Source organism: Glycine max, chromosome 8 (assembly GCF_000004515.6).
Source record: "Glycine max cultivar Williams 82 chromosome 8, Glycine_max_v4.0, whole genome shotgun sequence".
Lineage (NCBI taxonomy): Eukaryota > Viridiplantae > Streptophyta > Magnoliopsida > Fabales > Fabaceae > Glycine > Glycine max.
Window position 1 is genome coordinate 21,040,558 of NC_038244.2, and position 14,497 is coordinate 21,055,054.

Below are 14,497 nucleotides of genomic sequence, written 5' to 3' on the forward strand. Positions count from 1 at the left end.
TGACCAGAAGGTCATATTTGACTTGTTTGATGCAGAAAAGCACTCACTTGACCAAAATATTGGCTCTAAGATGGATGAAATTGAGAATGAGATGGCTCAGATGGCTAGAGCCAAGATTGCATAAGACCCTTAAAGGTAACATGCGTCAAGCTAGTGATGTTAAAGAAGCACTTACTGGGAGGCAACCCAGTCTTTTTCTTTGTTTTCTTAATAATTGTTTTTTGTACATCATTGCATATAGTTAGGTTTCAACTTATTTGTGATTGCTAAAGTAAGACATCAACATGTTTTTGTATGACAAGGGGTTGGCAAAAGCTTCTCTGAAGCAATGGATGATGAAATAACTTAGAAAATTTTCCAGTCATCCACTCACTTAGCACGCCCTATGCGCTAAGCGAATCATACTTCATGTGTTGAGCGAGTAGTCACTGGTGCTAAGCGTGCCAACCCCCACCCATTGGCTGAAGGGGTCTCGCTAAGCGAGATAGTTGTGCTGAGCCCAAAAACTTCTTTGGCATTGAAATTAATGGAATTAGGCTAAGCAAGTCAGTTCGCTAAGTGCAACCCAGCATCTCGCTAAGCGCTTATCACTCTTTGCCTGGACCCTCATGTCAATTGGGCTAAGCGGGTCATACCCGCTAAGCCCACATATCTCTCTGGAATGGCATTGTGCTAAGCGATCCCATCTCGCTAAGCGTAACCCCACTACTGCATCTTGAGGCATTTAATTCGCTAAGCTGGCCATGTCCCACTTAGCTGAAGTTGCAGACCAATAAGAGCAGCAGAACTCGCTAAGCGCGCACTTGTGCGCTAAGCCTAAAACCTTCTCGGGTTTCTAATTTTTGAATTGGGCTAAGCGAGTCTGTCCCGCTAAGCGCATGATTTTGAAATCTAAAAATTCAAACATCACTGAGTGCTTGCTTAGCGAGTCACTCGCGCTAAGCGAGACAATCGAAACTTCCAAAAATAAGACATAGCTGCCTTAGGCAGTTACTTTTGTGCATAAATTTATAACTCCTTCCCCATCATTGGCATTCACCTGCATTCTGCATTGTGCATTTTGCTTCCCTACTTCTTTTGCCCTCATCTCTGCTAATTTACCTCAGCAATCCAGGTAAGTATCCATTTCTTTCTTGTTAATTTCGTTTTTGAACCCTAGGGTAGAAGACAACTTTGCTTGCTGTGTATTTTTTATTTCTGTTGATGTTGTTGTTCATTGCTTAGTTGTTTGATAGCTTGCTGTTAGGGCTTTGGTTTCGTAAATAATGTAGGTTCATTTGATGGGTTTGATTAGAGTTCTTAGGCCTGAAAATGGCTAGGAAGTTAAGGCTTCGAAGCCCTAATTTTTCTGGAATTTTCGATGTACTCGCTAAGCGAGCCTGCTCGCTGAGTGAGTTCATCAATTTTGGATGAATTTCTGGGTTTTCTGATGAATTCGCTAAGCCGGCCCTATCTCGCTAAGCGTGTTCATCATTTCTGTTTAAATTTATGCTCATCTGTATGAACTCGCTAAGCCACTGCACTCAAGCTTAGCGAGCATTTAAATTCCAAGTTTTACTTTTTTAAGTTTGTATGAACTTGCTAAGCCGGCATGCTGCGCTAAGCGAGTTAGTTTAGTTAGGTCTGAGTCTTTGAGGCTTTTGGTATTCTGTTTGTGGCTAAGCGAGCCACACTCGCTAAGCCACCAAGCCTTTGAATGTCAAATAAGCCTGGGCTAAACGGGTCAGTCTCGCTAAGCCCAAGGCAATTTAATGTTCTGAAAAATTGTTCATGCGCTAAGCGAGTCGTACTCGCTAAGTGCAATTTCTTTTCTGTTTTTGAATAAGGCTTAGTGAGCCTGCTCGCTAAGCCAATTAAGTTCCAGTGCTCAAGTTAGGCTAAGCGCCCACTGGTGCTAAGCCTGTATAGTGTGTCGCGCTAAGCGAGCCTATCTCGCTAAGCACAATTAACTCTTTGTTGGAGAATAAGGCTTAAGGAGCCATGCTCGCTTAGCCATTGTGTTGTGTTAGCTAAGCGAGGGTGTCTTGCTTAGCCAGAGTCTTTATTTTCCTATTGTCGCGCTAAACGTGTCCTGTGCGGTAAGCATATCATGTTATTTTCTGAAGGCGCGCTAAGCGAGCCTGTCTCGCTAAGCGCCCAATCCATTTTTCGGTTTTATTTTTCTGCTTTCAGTCTTGAATAAAACCTGTCTAATTTTCTTTCTTGTGATTCTTTTGGTGCAGATGGCATCTAGGAAGAGATAATCAACCGCCTCCCGACCTCAAGAACCATATGACACGACCAGATTTGTTTCAGAGGTTGCCTGGGAAAGATATGAGCAAAACATTCACTCCCAGAGAGGAACGTCACTTTATATGTTACAGAGAATGATGAGTTCCGACGGGGACTTGAGAGGAGGCGGTGGCATAAAGCCTTGACCAGGCAGCCTAATGGTCGTATTGATGTGGCCCTGGTTAAAGAGTTTTATGCTAATTTGTTTGATTCAGAGGACAAGTCCCCAAGGAAAGTTCAAGTACGGGGTAAGCTAATTACGTTTGATGGGGAGACGCTGAACGCATTCTTGGAGACCCCGGTGGTTCTGGAGCCAAGGTAGTACTACTCCGTTTTTTCCAGATTTTGTCACACTCACCTAGACCTTCATGAGCTTGCTTCCAAGCTCTGTATTCCAGGGCACGGTTTTGTTCTTAACGCTGAAGGAGCATCCTGGAAGCTCCTGAGGAAGGATTTGACTACTCTGGCACAGACCTAGAGCGTCTTGTCATATTCTAGCCTCGCCCCCACCTCTCATACGTCCGATCTTAATATGGAGAGGGCGAGGTTAGTGTACGATTTGGTGACCAAGATGGACATGGACGTGGGCTCTTTCATTTCAGGCCAGATTTCTCAGATGGCCCAGTCCAACTCCTCTCGGCTTGGCTTCCCTGCCCTCAGCACAACTTTATGCATCGCCAGAGGAGTTGTCCCAGACTCGATGACCTTTGAGTCCCTTAGCCTTGCCATTAATTTGGCTTATATCCGGAAGAACTGTTGGAACCCAGATGATCCCTTGATCACTTTTCTGGGGACCCGCAAGACTAGGGCTAGGGGACCTGACATTCTGCTCCATCCTCCTCTACTCCTACTGCTCCAGCTCTTACACTGCACCTGCATCAGCACCAGTTCCTCCGCTTAGAGCACAGACTCCATGGTGCCGATGCTATAGAGCCTTCACCAGGGCTTATGCCTGGTGATGCAGAGTATCCATAACTTGGCTCAACATCGGCCCATTATTAGCATGGAGGATTTCATGGCCCAGGTGGCCTGGCCAGGAGTCCAACCTTCTCCTTTGGGGGAAGGTGATGCTCCTACAGCCCAGGAGCCGCAGCTAGAGGCCGAGGTAGAGGTTGAGGAGACGTCTGAAGACACCCCTATTGCCACACCATCTGAGGCACTTGAGGAGGGAGACGGTGTTGCAGACGCAGATTATGCAGTAGATATGGCAGCAGCACAGAGCACCTGGAATCCCTGACCCACTCCAACATAGGATTCATCACTTTTAGCCCAGGATGCTCCTTCCACACCTCAGGACGACCCTACACCAGGACAGGATGATTGAAGACAGGACCTTATTTATTTTTTATGCTATTTAGATACAATTTTTAAAATTCTGTTTTAGTTTTAGTTTATTTACTTATTTAGCAAATTCACAACTTTTTGAACAATTTACATTTATATGCACAGTGGTTTGTTTTGGTTTAAATTTCTGGTGTTTGTGATTGGTTTTGAATTTGATTGATTGCATGACTTGAGTCAATTGCGATGTTAGATCATGTGCTTTGAATAAGTATGTAGTAATTAGAAGAGAAAGAACATGAATTAGGTGCATGAGTGAATTTGTTAGTTTGTTTGACATGTAAACAATGAAGGTAATCATTAGCCATAACCCGGTGAGTTGTGTGAACTTTAATTGTGAGAGAACGACTAGCATCAAGTACCGATTTTTGCATGAATCTCTTAATACTGAATGAATGCATGATTTGGAAATGATGAAGGCCGTGATTGATTTAATTAGCCACTTAGCCAAATAGCTTACCCTGTTCATGAATGATGAGTCCTTTGCACCCATTTTGAGCTTAAATCTGATTGATTGAGTTGAACCTTAAGCCTGTTGAATTATAATCTCCATCTATCTTTCTTTAGGTTGTTGGAGAGCATTACAATCCAAAGCAAATTTGTTCCAAATTTGGGGGAAGGTATTGGGTGATGATGATTGTGGTAAGACAAGCAACAACCACAAAAAATTGTACAAAGAAGCAGTAAGTAAAAACTGCTAAAATAAAAAAAGGAAAGTTTTAAGAATAAGCAAAGTTTATGTGTCTTGTTGCTTAAGCTAAGTGTCTTAGATGATTGTGGCAATTCAATAGAAGCTGGGAATAAAAGGAAAGAGTTAATCTAAGGATGAATGCTCTCCTAGAACCTAAGTTTTGCATCCTAGAAAAACCATGAATTGTTTGTAGCCTAGCCTCATTACAAGTCAAGAAAGTCCTTCTGATTCAAATTGTGTGTTTGTGATTGTATGGCATAAGATAAAATGCAAAAGTTGAAACTTGTGTTGGTTTTTGAGTTAAAGAATTACCTTAAACACTTATGCTTATGAGAGAAATAGTGATCGTGAGGATTAGGCTTGATGAACCTTCCTTGATACCTATCTTGCTTGCTAGCTTATTTCATTTGTGTTGCTTAATGATCATGTTCATATCTTTGAAGTTCTGCATAACTTTATGAAGGGCTGTTAGTTGAAGTATTGCTTACCACTTATGTTCATGTGATTGAATGTTTTGGAACAAACACATTTTTGGTTAACCACTGTGTTTTTTGTCACTTAAGGACAAGTTAACTGTTATTTCCTTGAGGACAAACAAAACTGTAAATTTGGGGGAGTTGTTAGTCGCTATTCATGACTAAGTTTTGTATTGAATATTTGTACAAAAATAGCGCTTTACCTTCAATTTATAGTTCATATTGTAGGAATTATACATATTTTCATGTTTAGTTTGATTTTATACAATAAATGCTCCCATTTTTGTGAATTAATGTTGAAACCACTTCAATTTCAGGCTAAAAGAAGAGAAGGTTCAAGTAGCTGGTGTCTCGCTAAGCGAGGTAGATCCGCTTAGCAAGTGACATCCACTAAGCGAGGCATACAATTCGCTTAGCGTGTTGGGAAACCCTAGAAGAGGATCAGTCAGAGATGTGCTCACCCAGCGCCCCGCCAGCTCGCCCAATGAGTTGTTTGTCTCTTCTTGCGCTTAGCGCGCCCAGCTCGCTAAGCCAAAATTCACTTACTTTCGCTTAGCGAGCCAATCTCGCTAAGCAAGCCTTCAGAAGCTGAAACGTCCAAGTAGCCTTTAAAACACTAAAGTTGGTGGAAACTAAAGGGAGGAGTCGAAAAACAGAGCCAATGGAGAAGCTGAAGCGACAGAAATTGAGCCACCAAGAGAGTTTAGGTTAAAGGAGTGAGATTAAGGTTCTAGAGGTTGAAGGAGACATCCTCAATCCTTCTTATCCATTTTCTTCCACTTAAACTCTATTCTTCCTTGTATTGATAGTTCATTTCTTGTAATGGAAGTCTAAACCTCTTGGTTGGGAAGTTCTGCTGAACCCTTGATGTAATATTCTTTCATTATCTATTTAATGTTGTTTTTCTATGTTCATTGCTTCTATCTATGCTTATTTTTATATTCTTGTGGCTTGATCATCCATTTGTATGTAGAGTTAGGATTTTTAGCATTGGGAAGTGCTTTAAAGCCTTAGAACTTGGTAGAGCAAGCTAGAAAACTGTATGTCTAGGAATGAAGTGTAGTGATCTAGTCCATATTATGTTGTAGACTTAATGTGACTCTTTTAGGCTGAGTTTGTTGAGGGATCAAGGACGAGATTTAAAGAGAGTTAGGCCCATTCACTAGAGGGATCTTGGTTTGGGTAATTTCTCAGCATAAGAACACTAGGATAACATTAAATAGAGAAAAATACATAACAACATCAAGAAAAATTTAGTAGAGCAACCCGATGCTTTTTACTTGACTATTTTTACTTCTCAAACTTTATATATTTAGTTTATATTCAACTAGACTTTAGCACAAAATTTCCATTTGATATTTCTCTTGCTTTTAGTCGTATACAAATGTTTGCACACTGAATGTACAGTTTCTGGGTGAAACAAATTCCATGTGGATACAATACCCGGTCTTACCGTTTTAATGAATCGGTACACTTGCCGACCACCCGAACATGGAGCATTGATTGTTGCTTGTGAAGATTGAAAGTTAAGGGGCAGTTTAATGATTGTGAAGCTAGATAGGCGGCTATGATGTGCTGTTGTAAGGATGTGAAGAGTTTTCTTTCGTTTCTGAATGTCACTACTATTTTTTGCATTTTACACTGTAGAATAAAAAGCTTATAGTAAAAAATTATCTTCATTATTTTGACATTGTATCAAATAAGAAATTATTATAAGATGGATGTGAGAGTAACATTTGGCATAACAGATGCAATCAAACCAATGAGAGTATTTGCAGTTATAATTCATATTAGCCAAAGAGTAATAATCTTCCAGTAATATTGGACATTTATCATTTTTCTTCATATTTAATCAACTAGTCAATCATTTTAAAAGCATAAACAATAATATATACAATTGAAAATGCAATTTAAAAACGTTAAAATTCAGAATCAATTTTTCATGTTATTACTAATTTAATCATCATCATCATATGATTTCTTAACCTACAAAAAAAACTAATTTAATAGATAGGAATTTGTGTGATGATTGTAGATGAAAGACAGTGATAGCATGCAATGCAAATTCTGTTGTCCAATTGAAATACATTATAGAATAAAAAGCTTATAATAAAAATGATCTTAATTATTTTTACATTGTATCAAATAAGCAACATTTTAAATGATGCACTTGATTATTATCGATGGATGTGACAATAACATTTGGCACAACAAATGCAATTAAACCAATGATAGTATTTGCAGTTACAGTTCATATTAGTCAAAGAGTAATACTTCCAATAGTATTGGACATTTATCACTTCCCTCCACATTTAATCAAGTAGTCAGTAATGCTAAAGACATAAATAGTAATATATACAATTGTAAATGCAATTTAAAACACGTTAAAATTCAGAATTATTTTTTCATGTTATTAGTAATTTAATAATCATCATATGATTTCTTAAGGCAAAGCCCACAACATACATTTGGTGATAACAGTGACACTAAAATTTCTTTAGACGTTGAGAATGTTATTGACTGTGAACCTAAATTTGTTTATTTACAGTGAAGAATTGTAAGAATAGGGGGAAATCAAATAATATTTAGTACTATGTTAATAGAGTAAAGGACTAAAAATCCTCATGTCACCAGTTCAAATCTGGTTCCTGGCACATGATTCATTTGTATGAATATATATTTAAGTATCTGTAGATATAATTTTCCTAGATGATTAAAGAATATATGCATTTTTCCAGTATTTGTATGAATATCTATAATGAATTCTTTATTCATTTGATTTTGTTAACCTTTTTTCTGTTCTACAAAAAAAAAACTTTATATTTCGAAAATATTTGAATGGTTAAATCTATGTAAATGGACAGTAATAATGTTGGAGTTAAGTTGTATAGCTGGTCACCTACTATCGTTAAGACCTTTTATTCTAGATATTGCTACATAGAGCGGTTTGAATTAATGGTCAATATTTAACAGCCAAGAAAGTATGCAATTTTGATGTTGAAATATGAGAATGTTTGTGTTTGAAGTTTGATTTGATTTGTTAGAGTAATTTATATTGTGATGTAATTTTATATGACCATATCAATGGATGTATTCGAATGATTGGGCATGGCATACTTTGTCAGCCTATTTGTTTTTTTTTTTTCATTTATGTAGAATCATGGAACATTAAAATGTAGTAAATTATATTATGTACCTCATAATAGAAGATCCAATGTTTGAAGCTGAGGTATAGTATACTGGCTGATATCACTTTGAATGTAGCTGCATATTAGAGGGTGTATGAATAATTGTTAAATATAGTATTATGCAGAATAACAATTGACATTGTATATAAATTGTATTTACCTTGTTAGATTTTTGAAGACCTCTTTAAAAACCACATTGGTGGTAGAGGCCAATTTTTTTTTTCTTTATCATGTATTAAAACTTTTAATTCTTTCTTTGATTTGACCCTTGATAATGCAACATATAATTATCCATGGCTAAAAACTGGTTTTGGCAAGTAAAGTCCAACATTAGATAGTGATTGCCCTTGAGACTTGTTAATTGTCATTGCATAAGAGAGCATTATTGGAAATTGTCTTCTTAAAAGCTTAAAAGGCCATGGTGTTTGAGAAAGGGACATGGGCATTCTAGGAATATAAACATTATGGCCAATATTTTTCCCAGAAATTATCTCAGCTACAATAACGTGTTTGGCTAGCCTTGTAACAATTAATCTAGTGCCATTAGACAGCCCTTGAGTTTGATCTAAGTTTCTTAACAGCATTATAGGTGATCCAATTTTTAGTTTGATACAATGATTGGGCAAACCAGATGTTGTCAATGAATTAAAGAATTCATTAGTTAGTGAGTGGAAATGATAACTTTCAATGGTTTTTGATTTGTCTACTAAGTCAGAACTTAGATATTCCATGTGTTCACCTATGATCATTTTTGTAATTAGTATATCAAGTTAATAATAACCATTTAAAAAATCAATAAAGATACTACATAGCTGGTAATTCTGCATAATGGGAAATGAAGCAGGCACAATTTACATTTAGGGAAGGTAAATTAATTAGATACAAATAAAGACAATTATATAAGTGATGGTATGATTACTTGGGATCAATGGTAATATATAATCATTGACTTGTTGGACTATTTCATTTGTTGAAGCTAATATTGCTCTAGATTGGAAGAATTCAGGGTTGTTGTAATCTGGGAATGTAGAATTAACTATCCCATGGATTGGATCATCATATTCTGTTATCAACAGATCCTGTGGGATCTCCACTATAGCGTAACCATCATTTTGATGTCTAATAATTCCATCTCCAATGTCCAGAATCCACTTTGCAAATGTGACAGTCTCTTGTTGATCTATTGCTTGTATATTGCTTTGTAAACGCATGTTTTTTGTTAGTGTTAATACATGCCAATAATCCCATAGATAAGAGGAATTTATTGTTGCATTAACAATGTCGGAGCGACTGCCCCTAGGAATGACTAATAGTATTTGTCGGAAATCTCCACCAAACACCATGACTTTACCTCCAAAGATTTTATTGGAACTGGATTCGCCTTTAATAATATCTCTTAGACTTAGATCAAGTGCTTCAAAAAAAATTTGTGAGTCATGGGTGCTTCGTCCCAAATGATTAGACTTGTTTGATTTAGTAATTCAGCTAATTGACTTCCTTGGTGTATATTGCAGGTTGAGTCTTCAAAAATTGGAATAGGAATCTTGAATTTGGAATGTGCAGTTCTACCTCCAAGAAACAATAGAGAAGCTATGCCGCTAGAAGAAACCATAATAACAATTTTATTGTCTGCTCTTAATGAACTTGCCAGTGTTTTCCACATGAATGTTTTTCCTGTACCACCATATTCATATAGGAAAAACATGCTACCTTCATCCTTATTGACAACTTGAATAATTTGGTTATAAATTGATGCTTGTTGATCTATAGTTATGGATATGTTTTTGTCAGATGTCAAAGAAGAATTAATTAAATGCAAATTGAATTTGATTAATAGCATATTGTAATTCTAGAGACAAATATAGAATAGGAAAATGAGTATAGCAAATTCAGACTTAAAATGAAAGGTACAGTGACTTGTTATGTTTTTTTTTCTTTGCAATTAATTTTATCTGTAGGTATAGGATTTACATATGGATAGGTACATTACCTGTCATCTGAGAAAAAAGATGTAAAAATTCCAATCTGACCTCATCATTGTTGTAATTTAGCTCTAATAATATCAGGCTATTGTCTAGACAGGTTGCCCAGTTTCCATCTTCAGGATATGGCATTAAAGGATAGTCTCTAAGTGATTTTTGATTGGCTTGCAATAGTTGTTCAATTTCAAGCAACACCAAAATTTTCAAATGGTCATCATTAAAACGTATCTCTAGCAGGTCAGAAATAATTTGTTAAATTATGATATTTATTGATGGTATTTGATATAAAAGAAAATTCAACTAACCTATATTTGTTTTTGTTTTCCTATGATGATACGCAATGTCATCAACTAACCAATGCCAAGTTTGGTCCCAAACTTCTTCAGGTTTGTTCATGGTAGCTGTTAAAAGTATTAACACAAATAGCTTTCTCAAATAATGTGCTATGCCCCAGTCTTTCACTTCTTTGATTGCTTCAACAAATTCTCTATCATCTTGCAAAAAACCCATAGCAAAGCATGCTTCTCTATATGCAGGATATTGAACATTAGCAACCGTTCTGATATCCTTAAATGAGGTTGGTCCTTTGCAAACAATTAGCATTATCCTTAAATAAAATAGTTCTCCTATAGTTGGTGGGACCCATAGTAGCCTCCTAATAGTGTATCATTTTTTTCTAAGTTGCCAGGATCTTTTTTTCTGATTATATACGAACTTAGAAACAAATTCTGCATAAGAGTTCTTCCTTCAGCAAAGCTTTGGTCGCTGTTCATCCAAGAAATAAACTTTGAATCAGAGATGCTTGGATTAGACAGGGCAGCGTCAATATCATCATGGTCTTGGTAAAGAACACTATGTTGTCTTGGAAGATGGAAATGTAATCTTTCAACAACAGGCTTTCTGCCATGTATTGGAAAACCAAAGATTCTCCAAGTAGCTTCATAAAGATCCATGAATTAAAACAATATTGGTCAGATCAATTAGACATTACAAATTAATAATACCTGCAGTCTAGATATTCTTTGATCTCATCATTCTAGGTTGTAGCGTGGTGAATTGCATCATTATCATCATGAACCATAACAGTAGTGACTCTATCATATCCTTTATTTATGTACTTGAATAAATATTGGACATAAGTGCTTTGGTTACACCATTCAATATGGATATGGGCTTGATATTTTATGAGCAATTTTGGATTGCAAGGTATAATATATCTGCTATCAATTGTAACACCATTTTTGGAAATCGTCCGACCATTGTTTCTTTTACAATAGACCGAATAACCATCTGCATCTAAAAGAGTATGGGACTGAAACATTTTAGGATAGAAACGACTATACATGCCTTCTTTCATGCATGGAGATTTTGTTCACAGAATTCCACATGGGACATGAACCATATATGGTTTTGTACTAATGTATACAGTTCTGGGTCATTTTCCTGTGAAGGTATCTCTGCTGATATAATTTGATCAATGTCATCTGAAGATGAATATTTATTGTCGGGGTGTAAAAACAACAATAAATGTACATGAGGAAGTCCTCACTTCTGAAATTCTATTATATACATATCTGCCATTATTAGAAAATAGTATTAATAGACAAGCATTAAAGTGATTAGATTTCTTTGTGTGGTCAGTACCAATAGTTGCATTTAAATATTGAAACCTGATGTAAGATGATCAGCCAAAAGGAAAAAATAATCAACTGATCTGTAAGCTGAATTGGTAAAAATTAGGACCAACTTACATGCAACTACTTTTCCCAGCAGATGATTCTTTGTTAGGTTTGAAAGCATCTATTCATACTTCAGTTTGAAAACTTGCGAGATAATGTCTGGTCTGTTTGTTGCTTTCAAATCCAATGGCGTCAGTAATCTACGAATTTCAGGCCAATTTGGATTACAGGTTAAAGTAATAAAAAGATTTGGGAAACCAACATGCCTGCATATCGCCATACCATCAAAATAAAGTTGATCCATGTACCGTGGGCTCCCAACAAAGTTTGAAGGCAAAATGACCCTCTTACCTCTATTTAAGCCTTTGGTGGTACAATCATCCAATGACTTTTGCAAGCTGCAAAACTTTAACTAAGTTTTTTTTGGTTGTTTCTGATGAAGGAAAGTCTTTCTGATTCAACCATAGTATACCTTTCAACAAAAAATTGTTGGAACAATTTCCTAGAATGCAACAAAGTTTGTGCTTCATTTGACCTGCATTGTAGTCTGAAAGCAAACCACTCCCTCATTGTAAGACGATTTCTCTTTCTTTTTTGGCCACTTGATGTAGCGCGATGAAGTATGTCAACTTTATATCCATCTTCACCATAAGGAAATAATAGAGGGTACTGTAAACCTAGATAACTAGAATGCAATTCATGTATCTTTTGTAATTGGCCATTTCGAGTCTCAGGAATAATATCTCTTCTTGAATTCGTATCAAAATCACTGCAATAAGTGCAGCAACTTCTAAAACAGTAGGTACATTATATGTACGACCATCTTTTTCACGATTAGCGACCAATTTCAGCTTGACATTATGTACTTCATTATCTGCCAATCTATCTCTTGCCATTCTAAAACTTTTTGCATGGGTGTTGTGTTCATCCAACATTTGTCTTAAACTTGAAACAATGTGTGGTTGAATTTCATTATGGTGGCTGTAAAATGTGATATTAAAATGCATATATAATTTAGACAACATCAATGAGAAAGGAAGAATCAAAATTTTTTAAAATCAAACATGCTCCATTAATGTTGTGTTTTTATAATAATAAGAATAAAAGAATCACTACTTGATGGCATTAATTCTATTTTGCACTTTATTTTCTGTGTCAAAGATATATAATTGTGCAAATTTAGGTTCTTTTCCAGGCATTGGTAATAGGCTGCCTATCCTATGACATGGTTGGCCTTGAATTCTAATTGTAGGAGGTCCTCTTGAATCATTAATTGATTTGTCTAGCTTAATACCAGCAGAAGTAAAGGCAAACATCATGTTATATGTCCGTATGTTTTGCTAATAATTTTTACTATCAGTTGCATGATGATCGAACAAAAGTTGCTGGAGATGTTTGGGGGGATTTTGTAATAATGGAAGTTCAACTTTACCATCTCCACAACATAAGTTGAACCTCGAGCTTAAAGTATTTTAAGGTTTTGATATTCTTTCATTATACCAAACGTTTGCATTACAGTGTCTACATTGCATGAGTTGATCACCAAGTTCAAAATACCATGAAATTGTTTAATGAAATACGACAACATGATGGTAACAATTGATAACATTTCCAGAAAAAACATCTAAATTGTTACATGATAAATAAAAATGGTTTTGAAAAATTAAAGCCATTGTAGGTGAAGTTATTAACATAGTGATTTAGAATTATAATTACCTTCTGTGTTAATTGTAGGGTCATTAACTGGGAATTGACAATTTTCATCTCCAACAAAAGAAATGGAATCCGATTCTGCAAAAATTGTAGTTAGATATACTTATTACATGTTAATTATGAAAAAACAATTGGATTGAGGAGTTTTTTAGTAGTACCTTTTGTTAATTCAGAATTGACATCCTCCGATGAATCAGAAACAATTACTTAAAGATATCTATGACCATAATTTAAATACAATAATTAAGTGGCATGCATGACCATAATAATTAAAATAAATGTAAATCTAGTTCTAGGTTGCATGCAACTTATAGTTTGGTTGCCTTTGCATAACAAAATTTTTATAACAAAGATCCCGGTGCAGGGTACAAAATTTTGAACATTGTATTTAAGTAATGTTAGCAGATAATTTCAATCTGAAACATGGTATATATAATTTCTTATTATGATCTTTTGTATATTGTGAAGCAGGATGCACAGTTGTATGTACATGGAGCTAAGTCTAAGTGTGTCGTTTTTGCTGCATGATACGTTTTTGTTCATTCCGGCTTTTGTTGAATTTGACTTGTTTGTATATTCATCGTTATCCATGTTGTTGATGTCTATTATTGATGTTGCTCTGAGTTTAAAATTTATCAGACGATCATTGTTGGAATGGAGTAAGAGATGCTAAATTGAAATTTGAAAAGGATGGAACAAAACATTGGAAGATAAGGGAAACAGTTGCATTAGGAACTAAAACTATAGTTCAACATTGACAGCTGGTTAAATAGACCATACTTTTATCGGAATGATCACACATGCATGTATAGGCATGGGTTGGTGACATTGATAGAAAAGCTGATATGAAAGATGTTGTGTATGGCAGGAGTAGGCCGTCAATCTAGAAACATCTAGTTTTTTCCCAATTAATTATATCCCATATTCTGTAATTCTACTTTATGGATTTATAAAATATTTAATTTGGCATTTGAGAAAGTTGGATTAAGCAAAATATGGTACATCAAAGAACAAATGATGGTAACAAAAGACTTAAACCGAGCCTAAAGGACAAATGCCTTTCCTCACCTTTCTTAAGAAAAGCAACGCAAAACATTAAGCAATAAAATTAGCTCGATAGGTAACAGGGTGTAAAACCTTAAGCAAGAGCCCATGG

At 35.8% G+C, this 14,497-nt stretch overlaps 1 pseudogene; it reads right to left on the reverse strand.

Annotated features, from left to right (window-relative positions):
- Window positions 1-7,976: 7,976 nt before the first annotated feature.
- Window positions 7,977-9,178, reverse strand: LOC113002317 (uncharacterized; annotated as a pseudogene).
- Window positions 9,179-14,497: the final 5,319 nt, after the last annotated feature.